Source organism: Neofelis nebulosa, chromosome 3 (assembly GCF_028018385.1).
Source record: "Neofelis nebulosa isolate mNeoNeb1 chromosome 3, mNeoNeb1.pri, whole genome shotgun sequence".
Lineage (NCBI taxonomy): Eukaryota > Metazoa > Chordata > Mammalia > Carnivora > Felidae > Neofelis > Neofelis nebulosa.
This window is the reverse complement of record NC_080784.1, coordinates 198,286,382-198,305,272: the sequence shown is the minus strand read 5'-3', so window position 1 is coordinate 198,305,272 and position 18,891 is coordinate 198,286,382.

Sequence of the window (18,891 nt, the reverse complement as noted above, 5' to 3'; positions counted from 1 at the left end):
AGACTGCGCTTGCAAGAGGAGAAAGAAAATATAGATGGCTGAGTGTAAGGAGGTCAATTTGATAAGGATTTATGTAAATAACTGTTAGTTTATTTTACAATCTTCTGAACACTGGTCTGTCTCCTTTTTACCATTGCCCTATTTAAATAATAGTTGCATACTCCACAGTGTTACTAAGCACCCCTACATCTTTTTACCACTGAGGGCATACACATTGTTGAGAATAAATGGCAAGTAGTCCATAAAAACGCTTTTATTTATTTCTTTCTTTATTTTATTTTTATTTTTAAAATATAATTTATTGTTAAGTTAGCTAACTTACGTTACATACAGTGTGCTCTTGGCTTTGGGGGTATATTCCCATGATTCATCGCTTACAGACAACACCCAGTGCTCATCCCAGCAAATGCCCTTCTCAATCCCCATAACCCATTTTCCCCTCTCTACTGCCCCCCACCATCAACCCTCAGTTTGTTCTCCCCCCAAAAAAATAAACCCAAATAATCCAGTGAAGAAATGGACAGAAGACATGAATAGACACTTTTCCAAAGAAGACATCCAGATGACCCACAAATACATGAAAAGATGCTCAATATCATTCATCATCAGAGAAATACAAACCAAAACCACACTGAGATACCCCCTCACACCAGTCAGAGTGGCTAAAATTAACAACTCAGGAAACAACAGATATTGGTGAGGATGTGGAGAAATGGCACAGTTGGTGGGAATGCAAACTGGTGCAGCCACTCTGGAAAACAGTGTGGAGGTTCCTCAAAAAATTAAAAATAGATCTACCCTATGACCCAGCAATAGCACTGCTAAGAATCTACCCAAGGATACAGGAGTGCTGATGCATAGGGGCACTTGTACCCCAACGTTTATAGCAGCACTTTCAACAACAGCCAAATTATGGAAAGAGCCTAAATGTCCATCAACTGATGAATGGATAAAGAAGATGTGGTTTTTATATACAAGGGAATACTACTTGGTAATGAGAAAGAGTGAAATCCTGCCATTTGCAACAACGTGGATAGAACTGGAGGGTATTATGCTAAGTGAAATAAGTCAGAGAAAGACAGATATCATACATTTTCATTCATATGTAGAATTTGAGAAACTTCACAGAAGACCATGGGGGAAGAGAAGGGGAAAAAATTAGTTTCAAACAGAGAACGAGGCAAACCATAAAAGCCTCTGAAACACAGAAACAAACAAACAAACAAACAAACAAACAAAAAATGGCTTTCAAAGACATTCTAACTTTGAAGGCAAGCACCATAAGAGAAGACTATTTATCCTTGCAGGGGAAAAAAAAAATGTCCTTTATTTTTCAACCACTATATAATGAAATCAATAACTTCATCAGAAATGTTTAAGAATTAAATTAGATTAACCAAAGTAGAATATTTTACATTGGTAACAATTTCCTCAGAGATACTAAGACATTATCCTTTGCTGAACTCCTCCAGAGGGAAGAGTGAGTACTAAGACATTATCCTTTGCTGAACTCCTCCAGAGGGAAGAGTGAGTACCACTTAATTTAACATATGCCATTACACTCACTCAATGTCATGCTCTCCAACAAAGAGACAGAATCTTGCATGCATTTTCTTCTTTTCATGACCTTGATCCTTACCTCTCTCTGCGGATGAGCTGTTATAATCGTGACCTCCATGTACGGCTGCATAAATGTGCCAAGCTCACACTGTCTGTAAGTGATGCAGTTGGATTCATCAGAAGATGTTGAATTCAGCTCCATTCTGACACAGGTGGCTGTGGAATCTTCGAAAAGTTGTTGGCGTCTTAGTCTCAAGTTTTTCATCTCTAAAATGGGTATAAGTATGACTTAATCATCTAATGCAGTTGAGGAGAGGATTAAGCAGTAAAATAGAAAAAAGTCTCTCCATGCATGCTGGTTCTCTTCCCTGAACTTGTACTTTTGCTCCATAGTCTGCTATAAAGTCTGTTATGTTTTTTATGTATTGTTCTATCCATCTTGATTGACCATGGAAGGGACTATCCATAAAGTAAAACATGATCATAGAAAAAGTGTATTTATAACCTTATATATACACATTTAATACATTTCATGTCTGTTTATAAATTACCACTTAATATAGTCCAAGTCTGTTTATTCACATTATCATGAATGTAATCATTTTCATATTATACGGTAGGGCAATCAAAATTATATCCATGATAGAGATTACATATAACAATAGAGACTATGACCATATAATGCATATGTGAATATAAAATTTTTATATACTTTGTTAAGTATATTACATGCACAGTATGCTCCTATATTTTATATACATACCAGAACAATTTGGCAGAACTGGACTTCAGCCGGGTATAGTTTCTCTATGCAGAAAAACAAACATGGCTACTGCCCTTACTTTGGAGTTGAATATTAATGAAGGGAGAGGATAAAAACATCATCTTTCCTCACTTCCAGACACTTACACACGGGCACACACGTCTACTTGGAAACAAAGCTTTATCTGAATGCAGAGGTGCTTCTGAGATATATAGGACCAATGTTCAGAGCCTTCTCTGACCAAATGCCAGCTCAATGGCCACTTGTCCTGCTGGTTCCCCTGAGGTCCAGGTTCTGACAATGATGACTGAGCATGCTTGTGGTTGGTGGAATAATCGTTCCCCAGAGACGTCTACATTCTAATTGGCCAAACCTATGAATATGTTACCTTACACGGAAAGCAGGATTTTGTAGATGTGATTAAGTTACGAGTGTTGAGATGGAAAGACTCTCCTGGATTATTCAGATGGGCCCAATGCAATGACAAGGGTCCTGGTAGGGAAAAGGAGGGAGGCAAGAGAGTCAGAGTCCTAGTGATGCAGACTCAAGCCAGGGAACACAGGCAAAATCCAGAAGCTGGAAAAGACAAGGACTGAATTCTCTCCTAGCGCATCTGAAAGAAACACAGTTGTGCCAACACCTTGATTTTAACCCTATATGATCCATCTCACACATCTGACTATGGAAATTTTAAGATAATAAATTCACTTTGCCACATATCAGCCACTGTCCGTGGAAACTAATACAGTGCTGATTCCTGCAGGCACCAATGTTGCTTGACTAGAGTCTCACCATCATAGAGGCTGGTCTCAGAATCTGCTCCAATTATGCGTTGGTCTAAACCAAAGTGTGTCATACTTGCCTGGCCGTTTGTGTCCTAGAAAACAATTGTCTTTTGACCCGAATATTTCACACACTGTGAGGGTGTGCATCGGTTGTTGCTCGTTTCACTCTTAGCTCACTGCTTCTAGGTCTCAACGAGAATCTACAGGGAAAGTGGCCCAGAGGCAATCTGCAAAACAGACTCCTTGTTCCACATAAAAGCAGTCTCTCTTCTCCTGTCCCACTCCAGACCAGGGCTCACATCCATTTGTTCGCCAATACATCATCATAGTATACGGCCCATGGTGAAAATCATATTTGTTGAGCAACAGCCCAATCGTGAGCCAGCCTTCTGCAGATACATACCTTCTTTCCCAAGTTTCCCCTAACACCGCCCAGTGTCTTCCTCCTTACCTCAACCACTACCCCTCCAGGCTACTCCACATTTATGCTTTGTCACAAGGCAAAGGAACATGAGCCCTCTTTTTCCTGGCTTCCTAAAATAAACATGATGTTATGGGTTCAATCGTCTCCCTCAAAAAGATGTGGAAGCCCTAACCCTGGGTACCTGTGAATGTAATCTGATTTGTAAATAGAATCTTTGTAGGTGTCATCAATGCAAGATGAGGTCATAATGGATTAGGGTGAGCCTTAATCCAATGACTGGTGTCAGTAAGAGGAGGGAAACTTGGACACAGATGCCAAGGGAAGATAGTCACATGAAGGCAGAGATCCAGAAGCCAAGGAATGCCAAAGACAGCCAAAAAACCACCAGAAGGGAAGTAGGAGAACAGAGGCATGGGATGACTTCTTTCTCAGAGTCTCCAGGAAGATCAACCTGGCCACCATCTTGATTTTGGACTTCTGGCCCCTGTACTATGAGAAAATACATTTCTGTGGTTGTAAGCCCTGAAGTTTGTGCTATTTGTTACAGCCACCGTAGGAAACAATACACATGGCTAGGGCAAAGCCAAGAGCTTCACTGCTTACACATAAGTCTGCATCCAACCATCTGTGCGTGTCATGTGTCATCCATCCACATGCACAAGCCACTGCATCTTTTGTCGACTTGGGTTGACGGTGATAGATCTATTTTTGCCATCCCAGAAGGAGGGGGACACTGCACCCTCCCATGAGGGGCAGTGTCCCCACTGGGGTAACCTGCGCTCATTGACGTCGCCTGGGTATAAAGTGGAAGTTAATGTGTCAGCCCAGCAGCACTCCTGTTAACCACTGATTTGTTTTCTCATTTGCGTAAACATGAGCTGAACTACCCGCCAAGCGAGGGGAAGGAAACCTCATCAGGGAGTTTTATAGGTTGTATAAGTGTTTCCGACACCTGGGCCTCGTTGTACATACAGAATCCTGCCTCTGAGCTGCTCGTTTTCCTTGTAAACAGAGTTCAAAATTCAGGGCACAGGCATTTCTCTGAATCCCTCAGGAAAATAAACACAATGCACTAAACATAAAATGAGCTACCCCCAACCAAGGAACCCAACTAACAGATGACAGCAGGGTATTCTGTGGCCACACCACCTGGGCAGTGAGAGTGTGTTCTAGAGTTATCCTAAACTAGATTTAAAGTCTCAAAACCAAGTAGTAACCATGGCAATTCCCAATCCCTGGGCTGTTTTCTGAAGTGTATTTTAGAAGACTTTCCTGTTTATTACTGCTATCTGTCAGCCCAAAGGCCTTTGGTATTTCTCCCCTCCTTCTTCATTGAATTCAGAAAATTCGAGAGATTACCAAATAGCAGGATTTCAATCTCATGAGGAATCACTGGAACCATACAAAGTACAAGTCTTGGGAAAACGGAGAAGATAACATTTCTCCAAATTGAAATAACACTTCTTAAAGCAGAGATTCCAAGAAAAACCTCGTATCATCTTTGCAGGCCACCAAAACCAACTTCTGGGGGGAATGGAGGAGATAACATCAAAAGGTACAAATTTGCAAGCAGTAGATAAAACCTCCCGCTGATCTACGGCACAGAATTAGTGATTTTAGACAGTACTGTATTATAAGCTTCAAGTTTCTAAGGGACTAGATCGCAATTGTTCCCACTACAAATAATAATAATAATAATAACTATTATTATTATTATTATTATTATTATTATTATCTGACATGATAGAAGCTCTAGCTAACAACCACAGTGGTAACCATAATGCAATATATACATGTATCAAAACAACATGTTGTACACCTTAAATTCACACAAAATTTATGTCAATCATGTCTCAAGCTAAAAAAAAAAAATCCAACTTCTAATCTCCTGTGATCATTCATTCAAGATAATACTTGAATGCCTCACCTACTGTGGGTAAACGAAGCCAGGCATAACTAAGACGCATAAAATGCTATCCCTCTACTCAGGAGATAATCGAGTCATGCAAAAGCTGTAATTGCATAAAAATGCTTTGGAGTCTGAGAATTAGGGAGGCACTGGCAGCCAAAATATATGCACCTACGTTCCATCTCTGTGACACTGCTTGCCATCTGTGTGATCAGGGTGAGTCTCCAACTTTCTAAAACTCAGCTACCTCTGGACCCAGATGGGGCAACCATCGCCTTTCTCGCGTTCTTGTGAAGAAGATAAACTACTTGAGGTCATTTTGAAATTCAAATCAGCTAATGAATATAATCTACATTTGTTGCAGTTTTTTGATTGATAGTGGTTCAGTATCATCCTGAGTACTTAGATTCATTGCCAGACAACCCTGTGTGTTTTCTCTCCTCTCTCACTCTTTTTTTTAACAGCTTGGCTTTCCTTGGTGGATAGGTAATATTTTTGTGCCACACAAACTTTAAAGTGAGACTGAATAATGTTACAAGTACCTCAAAAAGAAAAAAAAAATCTGACAGTGAGAGAGGAAGATTTTACTGAAAATTGACTAGGGAAGATGAGGAGAAAATTCCTCTCACTAACTACAGAGCAAACAACTGAACAATTGTGCTTCAAATCCTTAATTATTTCTGTTACCTCCTAAGACTTCTCTTTAGACATAAGGTTAAACTTTACCCTCTGTATATTCAGCACGGACACTCTCTTTGTTTCTCTTGTCCTGACACAAACACATCCTTTTTCTTGTCTCCTGGAGAGCATCTTTAAAAATAGGTATTAAAATATAGTTAACAAAGGAGTGCCTGGGTGGCTCAGTTGGTTAAGCATCCAATCCTTGATCTTGGCTCACCATGCTTGGTATTCTCTCTCTCCCTATCTCTCTGCCCTTCCCCCATTCGTGTGTGCTCTCTTTCTCTCTCTCTGTCTCTCTCTCTCTCTCTCAAAATAAATAAATTTTAAATAAATAAATGAATAATACATATATGTATATATATATATATATACACATTTATTTATTTAAAGTTAACACATGGTATAATTCACTCATTGAACTCACTCACACAATTTACAAATTTTTAGTATAATCACAAGGCGATTCAACCATTACCAGTATATATTTTAGATTATTTACTACCACAAAAAAGCAATTGCATTAATAATCATGCTCTATCAGGGCATCTGGGTGGCTTAATCGGTTGAGTGTCTGACTCTTGGTTTCAGCTCTGGTGAAACCCCCAGTGTCGTGGGATCAAACTCCTCCTTGAGCTCCGTGCTGAAGGTGGAACCTGCCTAAGATTCTCTCTCCCTCTAGAGCCCTGCTTCCTGACTCACTCTCTCTCTCTCTAAATTAAAAAAAATAATAAAATAAAATAAAATAAAATAAAGTATCACTCTCTATTACTTTACCATCCATGTCCTGGTAACCACCAAACTATGGTCTCTTTAGATTTACTTATGCCATACCTTTTATATAAATGAAATCATACAGTATATAATCTTTTGTGACTGACTTCTTTATTGTCGAATAATATCCCATTGTATGGATGTACCGTGTTTTGCTGAGCCATTCTTCCTTGATGGCCATTTGTGCTGTTTCCACTTTTGGGCTATTATGAATAATGCTGCTATAAATATTCACATATGAGCTGTGTGTGTGTGTGTGTGTGTGTGTGTGTGTGCATATATTTTCATTTCTCTTGAAATTACACCTACTAATGAAATTGCTGGATCTCATGGTAACTCTATCATTTTGAGAAACTACCAAACTATTTTCCAGAGTAGCTGCAGCATCTGACATTCCCACCAGCAATGTGTGGGGGTGTCAGTTTCTCCACATCTTGCCAACAGTTGTTTGCCTTTTGACATATTAATGGGTGAGAAGTTGTTTTTTTATTTGCATTGTCCTAATGATTATTGATGTTAAGCATCATTTCATGTGCTTATTAGCCATTTGTAAATATAGTTTAGAGAAATTCTTGCCCAAATAATTTCCAGTTGTCTTAGTCTATTCAGGCTACCGTAATAAGAATACCACAGACCGAGCGGCTTATATAACATTCATTTTTCAAGTTCTGGAAGCTGGATATCCAAGATCAGGGTGGCAACAGATTCAGTGTCTGGTGAGAGCCCACTCCCTGGTTCACAGACAGCCATCTTTTCACTGTGTCCTCACATAGTGGAAGGGGCAAAGAGTGCCCTGGGGACTCTTTTATAAAGGCACTAATCCTGTTCATGAAGGGTCCCCTCTCATGACCCAGTCACCTCCTCAAAACCCCACCTCCATACAACATCACACTGGGGGTTATGTGTCAACATACAAATTTTAGAAGGACACAAACATGTGGTCCATAACACTCATCATTTCATTCATTTATCTTTTTATTGAGTTGTAAAATGTTTTCTGAAATATTCTCAGTACAAATCCTTTATCATACAAATTATTTGCAAAAATATTTTCTCCCACTTGTTATTTTTCTTTCACCTTCTCAATAGTACTGTTTTCAGAACCAAAGTTTTAAAATTGATATAGTCCAATTTACCTATATTTTAATCACTTGTGCTTTTGGTAATATCTAATAAATTATAGCCTAATTCAAGGTCACAAAGGTTTCCTAAGTGTTTTCCAAGAGGTTTATAATTTTAGTTATTACAGTTTGGTCTATGATCCATTTCAAGTTAATTTTTGTACGTGGTATAAAGAAGATAGGCAATCTCGTTGTTTTGCAGATGGCTACCCATTTGTCCCAGCACCATTAATTTAAAAGACTATTCCATTGGATATTCCTTCCTGCTTTGTCAAAGATTAGTTGGCCATACATCTGTGGGTCCATTTCTGGGTTCCACTGATCTATATGTCTGTTTTTGCACAAATACTATACTGTCTTGATGGTTATAGCTTTGTAATACAGCTTGATGTCCAGAATTGTGATGCTCCAGCTTTGGTTTTCTTTTTCAGGATTGCTTTGGCTATTCAGGTGTCTTTTCTGGTTCCATTCAAATTTTAGGATTGTTTGTTCTAGCTCTGTGAAGAATGCTGGTGTTATTTTGACAAGGATTGAATTGAATATGTAGATTGCTTTGGGTAGTATCGACATTTTAATAATATTTGTTCTTCCTATCCAGGAGCATGGAATGTTTTTCTATTTTTTTGTGTATCTTCTTCAATTTCTTTCATAAGCTTTCTATAGCTTCAGTATATAGACTTCCCATCTCTTTGGTTAGTTTTATTCCTAAGTATTTAATGGTTTTGGGTTCAACCGTCAATAGGATCAATTCCTTGATTTCTCTTTCTGCTGCTGCGTTATTGGTGTATAGAAATGCAACCGATTTCTGTACATTGATTTTATATCCTGCAACTTTGCTGAATTCATGGATCAGTTCTAGCAGCTTTTGGATGGAGTCTTTTTGGTTTTCCACATAAAGTATTATGTCATCTGCAGAAAGTAAAAGTTTGACTTCCTCCTCACAAATTTAGATGCCTTTTATTTCTTTGTGTTGTCTGGTTGCTGAGGCTGGGACTTCCAACACTATGTTGAATAGCAGTGGTGAGAATGGACATCCTTGTCATGTTCCTGACCTTAAGGTGAAAGTTCTGTTTTTCCCCATTGAGTATGATATTAATGGTGGGTCTTTCGTATATGGGTTTTATGATCTTGAGGTATGATCCTTCCATCCCTGATTTCTTGAGGGTTTCTATCGAGAAAGGATGTTGTATTTTGTCAAATGGAAGAAAGAAAGAAAAAAAAAACAGTCTCTTCAACAAGTGCTGTTGGGAAAACTTGACAGCAACATGCAGAAGAATGAGCCTAGACAACTTTCTCACACCAGACACAAAAATAAACTCAAAATGGGCAAAAGACCTAAATGTAAGATGGGAAGCCATCAGAATCCTAGAGAAGAAAATAGGCAACAACCTCTTTGTCCTCGGCCGCAGCAACTTCTTACTCAACACGACTCTGGAGGCAAGGGAAACAAAAACAAAAATGAACTATTGGGACCTCATCCCTTAGCCACTCTGGAAAACAGTATGGAGGTGCCCCCAAAAATGAAAAATAGAACTACCCTATGACCCAGCAATTGAACTACTAGGTATTTATCCAAAGGGTACAAGAGTGCTGTTTTGAAGGGTCACATGCACCCCAACGTTTAGAGCAGCACTACCGACAATAGCCAAAGTATGGAAAGAGCCCAAATGTCCATTTGCAAAAATTTGGATGGAACTAGAGTGTATTCTGCTAAGCAAAATAAGTCAGTCAGAGAAAGACAAATATCATATGACTTCACTCATACATGGAATTTAAGATACAAAACATATGAATATAAGGGAAGGGAAACAAAAATAATATAAAAACAGGGAGGGTGATAAACCATAAGAGACTCTTAAATACAGAGAACAAACGGAGGGTTGCTGGAGGGGTGTTGGGTGGGGGGCTCGGCTAAATGGGTAAGGGGCATTAAGGAGGACACTTGTTGGGATGAGCATGGGGTGTTATAGTGATGAGTCATTAAATTATAATCCTGAAATCATTATTACACTATATGTTAACTAACTTGGGTTTAAATTTAAAAAATAAAAAGTAAAAGACTATCCTATCTCCATTGAATTATCTCAGCTTCTTTATTGTAAGTTAAATAACCATAAATGTATGGTTTTAAATCTGGATTCTCAACTTTATTCCATTGATCTATATGCATACATTTATGCCATTACCAGACTCGACGGGTTATGATTGATTTACAATAGGTTTTAAAATTAGGAAGTATGAATTTTCCAATCTTGCTCACCTTTCCTAGTTTCCTAAAGTAGAAAACTAAATTACTGATTTGAGATTTTTTTAAATATAGACATTTATGGCTATAAATTTCCCTCTGAGCACTAGTTTAACTGCATCACATAAGTTCTGGTGTATTGTTTTCTCATTTTTCTCAAGGTATTTTCTAATTTATGATTTCTTTTTTAAGCCATTGGCTACATAGGATTGCATTATTTTTTTTTCAAAATATTTGTGAATTTCTCAAATTCTGTTATGTTACTGCTTTCATTCCAATATGGTCAAAGAACATATTTGTTTTATTTTAATCATGCAATGTTTTTAATGCTTTTAAGTTGAATAAGGTTTTAGGACCTAATATACGGTCTATTCTGGAGAATGTTCTGTGCTTAAGAAGATTGTACATTAACCTCCATTGGATGGAGTTCTCTACAGATGTTTAATAGGTTTATTTGATCTATAGTGTCACACAAGTCTTCCATTTTCTTGTTTAGCTTCTGCCTAGTTATTCTATTCATTGTTGAATGTGGGGTATTGGCCAGGGCCTAAGAGCTTGGTTTTCTTCACCAATGATCCCCAACAGGGTAAACCTTTCATGTACACATTCTTCCGGACTCCCAGGGATACATATGACTTTATTTTTATGCCTGATCCCTATGAGTCAGAGCAGATTATTGTTCATTCAGTGTTTGGTGACAGGTTGTGTTTAATCTCTTGTGCCACAATGGCTTCTGCCTTGTGTTGATGAGTGTTTGTGTGTTGGATGGGGATGCTTTTATTTTTTTTTTAAATTTTTTTTTCAACGTTTTTTATTTATTTTTGGGACAGAGAGAGACCGAGCATGAACGGGGGAGGGGCAGAAAGAGAGGGAGACATAGAATCGGAAACAGGCTCCAGGCTCCGAGCCATCAGCCCAGAGCCTGACGCGGGGCTCGAACTCACGCACCGCGAGATCGTGACCTGGCTGAAGTCGGACGCTTAACCGACTGCGCCACCCAGGCGCCCCTGGATGGGGATGCCTTTAAATCTTCCCCACATCTTGCAACGATTCTCCCTCAGTAGGTATAGCCTAACATGTATGCACAGACATCATGCCTCCCAGTGTTGATTCTGAACCACGGAGAACACTTCTTAGCTATCTCTGTTCTTAGTTATCGCTATTGAACTTCTGGCTGATGGGCTACTTTGCTCAGATTATGGAGCAAAATTGTTCTCCACCAAGCTCTCCATTGTTTTTAATAATGTCCTTAAGCATGGTGTTCTCCAAGCTATGTTCTAAATAAAGTTAGTCCCCTAAGGCACAGCTGTGAAGCTCTGTAAGAGTTTTAGCCAACTGCAGAGCTTGCGACAGTATAGTCCAACACAAGACCACCCTCATTTCTGAAAACAAGTGTGATTTCCAGGATGTCCAACTACCCTCAATTTTTATAATTCCCTAGGAAGATTCACAGAGCTCACTGAAAATTATTATATTCACAGTCACAGTTTATTATAGAGAAAAGATATACATTAAAATCCGCCAAGGGTCAAGACAGATAGGACAGAGTCTAGGAAAAGTACTAAATGTAGGGCATCCATTGTCCTTTCTCCATGGAGTCACAAACATTAATTTCCTGGCATCAGTGAATGACAGCACAAACTGTGGTCCAAATGAAAATGGCAGAAATACAGACTTTTTTGGGTCTGTTGTCATTTATGGCTAATTCTTCAGAGTAATTTCAAGGTCAGTGAGTCTGAGACCCTCATTTTACAGATAGGAAAAATGGAGTTTCCAACAGATGTCACAACTTGTTTGTGATCACCTGACGCCTTATGACAACTCAGGACTGACTGTGAATTCCTCGGGGTCCCTGTGAGCCCTGGAGTACAAGACGCCAGCCTGGAATGTTTTATGCATTTTAGAGAAAATGCTTTTGTATGGTACGATACTATTACCTCTTTAGGACCCTTGGGACTCTCTTTTAAGATAGCTTTCTCATCTATCACTGCACTCTTCAGTCTCCTCCTGTGCCACCAGAGCATGTGTTTCCAGTTCGTGTCCTCACATCTCTTATCCCTGTGAACATTACCCAGTCAAAACCCCATATCACATATGAGAATCCTGAAGCAAATAGTGGGTGGTGATCCTCTAAATGTTACCTGTCCTGTCACAGAATTCAGATCAGAAGCTATAACTCCTTATTTTCAGTTCAGGCCTCTTTCCAGTATGTTTTATTCTGCTGGCTGTTCTTTTCATCAGAATCAAAGGAGACTTCCTGCCCTCCTCTCTTAAGCATCAGCATGCAACATCACAGCCCCTCTGGTTAATTATTCCTCCCTTAGGTCTCCAGCTTGATGCAACAGCAGAGCCCTCTGTCACCCTCCATTTTCTTATTTATTAAGTAGGTACATGCTGTGATAACCTGACTTCCGTTTGTCTTAGAAAGTCACGCTTTTTGTTTTTCTCCTTAGTTGGTATTTAGAGTGCATATAATTTTGGAATTTTTCTGATCTATGTATTCTGGAAATGAGAGAAAGGTTAAGTGCTATCTCTAGTGCCAAGCCACCGAGAAGAGCCCAGAATCTCTCATGTTCATAAGCAGGTGCAGAAGATCCGAAGATGCCAACACTCACAAGAAAGATACCTCTGAGAACAAACATGTCCGGACTAGGGATAAAGCCTGAAATAATAAGCAGGTTCCCTCCCCAAATATCTCACCAGTGATCATGGGATGAAAAGTGACTCAGACTGGGAAAAGATTATGCAATCTTGCAGAGGCTGAAGGGATGTTTTGTTTTGGTTTGGTTTCCTTGTGATTTATATGAAAGTTGTTTAAGTGAACATGTGCAAAGTAGATTGAATACGCTCCCCACCGGCCTTGCTTATGTGAAATGGTAGACATGACATCAATATTGTATCTTAAGTCTGTGAGCTAGAGGACAAAGCCTCTTTTTTTGTGTTACCATGTTGGCTCAAAGGCCACAACAACCGAAGAGGTTTAATATTTACACTGTTCCCATACCGACTAGGCCCTATCAATGGAGAAAGTTTCACGTGGATAGAGAAAGATGTACCGAAAAGGTGATGGAGATCAGCCTCAAGGCACCTTATTTGCATGAATTTCTCTAAACATACTGGAAGAAGCCTTATATACGAGTTTATATGATTATGCTTCTGGATGTTTTTTAAAATACTTCTAATTGCAATAGGTTAAGCTAAGTGTCTCTTTCTATTTTATGGTCCTTTCTGTTATATTTTTCTTCATATTGGATGAATGTAAGTAACCTTCCATTACTGGGAGGACGGCTGGGAACCTGGGTGGCTCAGTTGGTTAAGTGTCAGATTCCTGATTCTTGATTTCAGCTCAGATCATGAATTCACCATTTGGGGGTTCGAGCCCCACATCAGGCTCTGTGCTGAGAGCGTGAAGCCTGCTTTCCATTCCATTTCTCCTTCTCTGTCTGCCTCTCCCCTGCTTGCTTTGAAAAAAAATTAATGTTTTATTTATTTGTGAGAGAAAGAAAGAGACAGAGACACAGACATAGAGTAAGCAGGGGAGGGGCAGAGAGAGAGGGAGGCACAGAATCCTAAGCAGGCTTCAGGCTCTGAGCTGTCAGCACAGAGCCCGTCCCCTGCTTCCTTTCTCTCTCTCTGTCTCTGTCTCTGTCTCTCTCTCTCTCTCTCTCTCCAAACAAACAAACATTAAAAAATAAGTAACCATAGACATTTTAGGACTCCCTATATGGAGAAATCTAGCTAAGGATTCATCCATTTTTAAGTTATTGGATCTGTTTATGTCATTGTCAATCATGCGGTATCAGTGAAGGCACAGCTTTCAGGATTACCACTGCCAAGCACTTAAAACGGTGGCATGGCCATTCATGGCTAGAAGTTCACGTCGAAACAAATGTGTCTTATGATGCCCAGAACCAGTAGTGCGCGAGTGGCGTAAGAGAAAGGAAGGAAATTTGCGAAGCCAGAATTGAGTCTGCGGAAGTCTCTTCCAATCATCAGGCAAATAAGATTGTAAACGGAAGATTCAGTTTTCACTGATGCCTAATAAAAACAGATTTGCTAGGACAAGGAATATGCTCAATAATGTAGCGCAGATAATGAAAAACACACCAGGAATTTTTTTATCTTTTTATGGAAACAACATGACATAGAATTTATCCGAATCTCTGCGTTTAAAGGGCATGAATCAATAGTAGAGAACTGCAAGATGTAAGCATGTTTGCAACAGCTCAAGAATGAAAGAAACTCACTTTGGCATTGCCATATTTTACAGCAATCCTAAGTATTTATGCAGCAATACCTCTAGTGTGTTGTTAAGCTGAAATGTTTCTAGATTATCATTCAGAGATGCTGAATGTAGAACATGGTTGGAAAAAAGAGAGAGGGAGAGAGCGAGAGAGAGAGAGAGAGAGAGAGACTTATCTTTTCATTCCCTCCATGGAAATTATATCACCAAATTGTTGTAGTATAAAGAGGTGATAAGTATGCAGCCAAAAATGTAGAAAAAAGTATTATATTAATGACTTAAATGAATGAATGAAAGTAATATGTTATTTTCCTAGACTTTGCGAAATTATCAGCATATCATAGCTTGCTAAAATGTGAGATTTGCTGTGATATTTTTAAGCCTTTTAATTAAATTCTTAACTTTGCAACTGATTTTGTATTCATAATTTTATACTGATTCTTAAAGTATCCCTCCAATGTTTATAACCTTTAGGCTCCTCTAATCCTTGATCTGTCTCTGCATATGAACATCATATATCAATATCATTTTTACCCTTCAACAGTGTTCAGCCAGGAAAAATTAGGTTCACAAAAGCACTATGGATGACTTCGAGTAGAACTTGGAAATTTTTCCTATGCTCTCCCAGGGGGCTTGTTAAAACACAGAACGTTGGGCTCTATCTCCAAATATTCTGATTCAATAGGCTTGGATAGAGTTGAGGATTTGCTCTTCTGTACATCACAAGGAGATCTTGTTGCTGCTGGAAACACAACTTGAGTAGGAGAAAATAATTCATCCAAGAGCAGTCAGGGGATCTAGGCAGGAGGTGAGTTTAAACCTGTTTTCTTGAGGGGGGAGGTACTTACTGGCTCATCAACAATAAAATACTAGGATAAAGAAAATAATAATAATAATAATAATAATAATAATAGTAAGAGTTACGTTAACTGAGATTAAAATTTGTCTTAGCAGGAAAAAAAAAATAGGAGTCCAAGATTTAGGGAGGAAACCATCCATTAGAAGAGAGTTAAGTGGAAATGCATAAGACTGTCATGGTAATTTGAAGATAAGGGGCAGAAAACATAAATAGAAATAGAAAAAGGGAAAAAAATTTGGACAGGAAAGAAATCTAGGAAGATGGACCTATGGAGAAGAGTGACCCAGGAGAAATTTCTGGTGGGGGAAGGATGGCTAATATTCCACTTTAACTTGTTTATTTTGCTGTGTTATAAATGCCCTCTATTGACTTCAGCATTCAGTAGGTCTCCTTTATATGTACAGCCAAGTTTGTGATATAGGAAACAAAGGGATAAGGAAGCAACGAAATAAACACTAAAATAAAAGGATAAGTCCTGTTCAACTGCCATTCCTTTGCTGAGGGTTATGTTTAAATGGGGTTTCAATTCAATCATTTCTAGGTGCATCTGAGAGCAGACAAACTGGGGTGTGTTGTCATAACCACAGTGCAAATGAATGCTGACGAGCTAAGATTGGGCAAAACAGAGTGGGCAAAACCAGCTTCTGAGCACAGTATTCAGCAGCAGATGGGAGACAAACCTAGTTACTTCCAAACTACACTAGGGAAAGTTCCTACGTTTGTCTACAGGGCTACCATTAGAAGTGCCACCGATCAGATGGCTCAAGAATACAGAAATGTATTTCCTCACAATTCTGGAAGCTAGATAACCAAGACCAAGGGGTCAGCGGGACTGGTTCTCTCTGTGGTCTCTCTCCCTGGTTTGCCAATGGCTGTTTTCTCACTGTGTCTTCACGTGACCTTCCTTCTGAGTGTGTCTATGTCCTAATCTCCTCCTCTTATAAGGACATGAGTCATATTGGAATAGGGGTTACCCTAACAACCTAATTGAACTCAATTGCCTCTTGAAAGAATAGTCATATTCTCTCTTCTTACAGTCACATTATGAACTACTGGGACAGAAATTGAATATATGAAGTTTGGAAGGACATAATTCAGTCTCGCACAGTGTCCTTGAAGAGAGGAGATAAATTTCTTGGATAACAAAAGGAACAAAAATACTAGTAGTTATAGGAGTCATTCAACAAATATTTACTGAGAAAAATACATTTCTAGAAGCTGAGCAGTGAACAAACAGATTCAAGAGCCAGTTCAGATAAGCTAGTGTAGGGAGACAAATAATAAATACATAAATGGCATAGTGGATGCCGATAAATTCTATGGAGAGAAGTCTGGTAGGGATGGGAACAGTGAGCTCTGGAGGAGAGGCTGGTATGCCACACTAAATGCGATATCCGGAGATGGCCTCATTAATTAGGAACATTTAGGCAAAGACCTGCTTAGGGTTGGATTATCAAATGATGATAATAGGAATATTATATTTATTTATTATATGTACTATTTTATCAGCTTTTAGTGCCTATTGTATATTAGTATAGTTCTAAATATTTTATGCTTACTGTGTCTTCTTTGGTTATCTCAATAGCTTAGAAAGAAAGGGACTTCAACTACCACCTTGTGATCCATCATAAAATTGAAGTTCAGAGAGGTTGATTAATTTTCTCCAGACCAGACAACATGACCATCACATTTGTTGATGCTGACTCTTTCTGGATCCAACATCAGTGGTCTTCTCATGATCTTACAACAGGCATTTCATGTATGAGCCTCCAGGCTTTTTCAGTACCAACTAGCAGAACAATTCTGCAACCACATGTGAAGTGTCACTGAGCTCCAGAGCTGCTTGACACCTGTAACCTCAGGTGAATTATTTTATTCAGGCTTCCGTTTTTTATTTGAAAAAAATCTGTGAAATGGGGTTAGTGGTACTCTCCGCGGAGGATTGTGATGAGTACTGATGACGAGTATGATGGGTGAATCTTTGTTAACCACTGAGCACATTGTCACCTATCAGGTACTTGGAAATAGAGTCGCTAACGTCATCATTATCATCATCATCGTTATCGTCTGCCATTGTCATGAAGGCTCTGGATAACTTCTGATCCTAGGAAAATAGCGCCATCGGTGGGATGAAAGCGTTAGACCAAGTGATCTCTAAAATCCTTCCTACATGTAACATTTTATGAGTCTACTTAACATGCTCATGTGTGGGGAAAAAGCACTATTGAAATGCTGGAAGTGTAGACTTGGTTCTAAATAGGACCTAGGTATGTCAAAGGGCATTTGACGTGTTTCCCAGACATGGCGAAGGTGCAGAGAAGTGATCTGCCAGGAGGCTTTATGTCGATGAACACTAAAGAGCTTGATGATTTGTGCTCTTTTGCCTGTCCTATTTATAGTCAAAATTGAGAGTTTTACATTTCTAACAGGAACATTCATTCACAAATCAAGCTAGACATGACACAGAGCTCATTCAGAGTGGGACCTCCTTTACTCATGACAACCACAGACCACAGCAGATGTCTCTATAGAATTTTCTCATCCATGAAGGGGAAAATCAGGAAGTTTTCAAAAGTTGTCCCTCTAAATTCTAGTTTGAATCCATATACTTCAAGCCAGTGTTGTTTTTTTCTGAATAAAGTAGAATCTGAGTGTTGGGCAAAAAAACAAACATGAAAAACAAAAACAAAACAAAACAAACAAAACTAAGACATTGTTTAGCCCTAGCTCTTACTTTACGTAAAAATGCTCAAAACATAGTCACCTGGTTCTGCCTGAATGTTATTAATGGCTGATGATTCATTATCTTAAAATAGCCCGTTTATGATTTTTCTAATTATTAGACTCTTCTTGCATGTCTAGACAACACAAAGGAATGTGAGGAACTCTCTTCTGCCCCCCAAAAGCAACAAAGATTCAAAGCAGTCCCACAGGGTAAAAGACCAGAAATAGGATTATCATGTGCATTAGGGGCCGAACCAGTCAGGAACAGATTTGGATGACTGCTGGCACCAGGTCCAGAATTCCAATAGTGGATTTCTTACCTGGGATTGCGAGGAAGTCAAGCAACAGTTCAACCATCAGAAAACTGCAAAAGTAGCTAAATATATTTCATTCTTCTGTGTGGTAGGTGGTCTTTAAAGATGACTGCCAACAATCCCTTGCCTTCCTTCTCCCATAATGTAAGCAAACTTATCTAAACTACTGGGGAACGGGTTCAACAAGAGGACAACCAAAGTGATCCAGCTAATAGCATGTATCATTACCAGATATACAGTGAGGTCTTGTTGGTTGTTCTGGCCAGAAATTGCCTGCTGTGCTTGCAGCTGAACACAAATGAGTGTATTTAGCCTGTACCACACGAGAAGAAACAAGGCACAGTCAAGCCCGAATGCAGAATTAGGAGACAATAAATGATTATTGTTTAAGCTGCTAATTTTTGGGATAGTTTGTTAAGGATCAATAGTTAAGTGTAATACAGTGAAACAAAGCTAAAGCCACCAAAAGGAGATAAGGTTTTCAACGGGAGA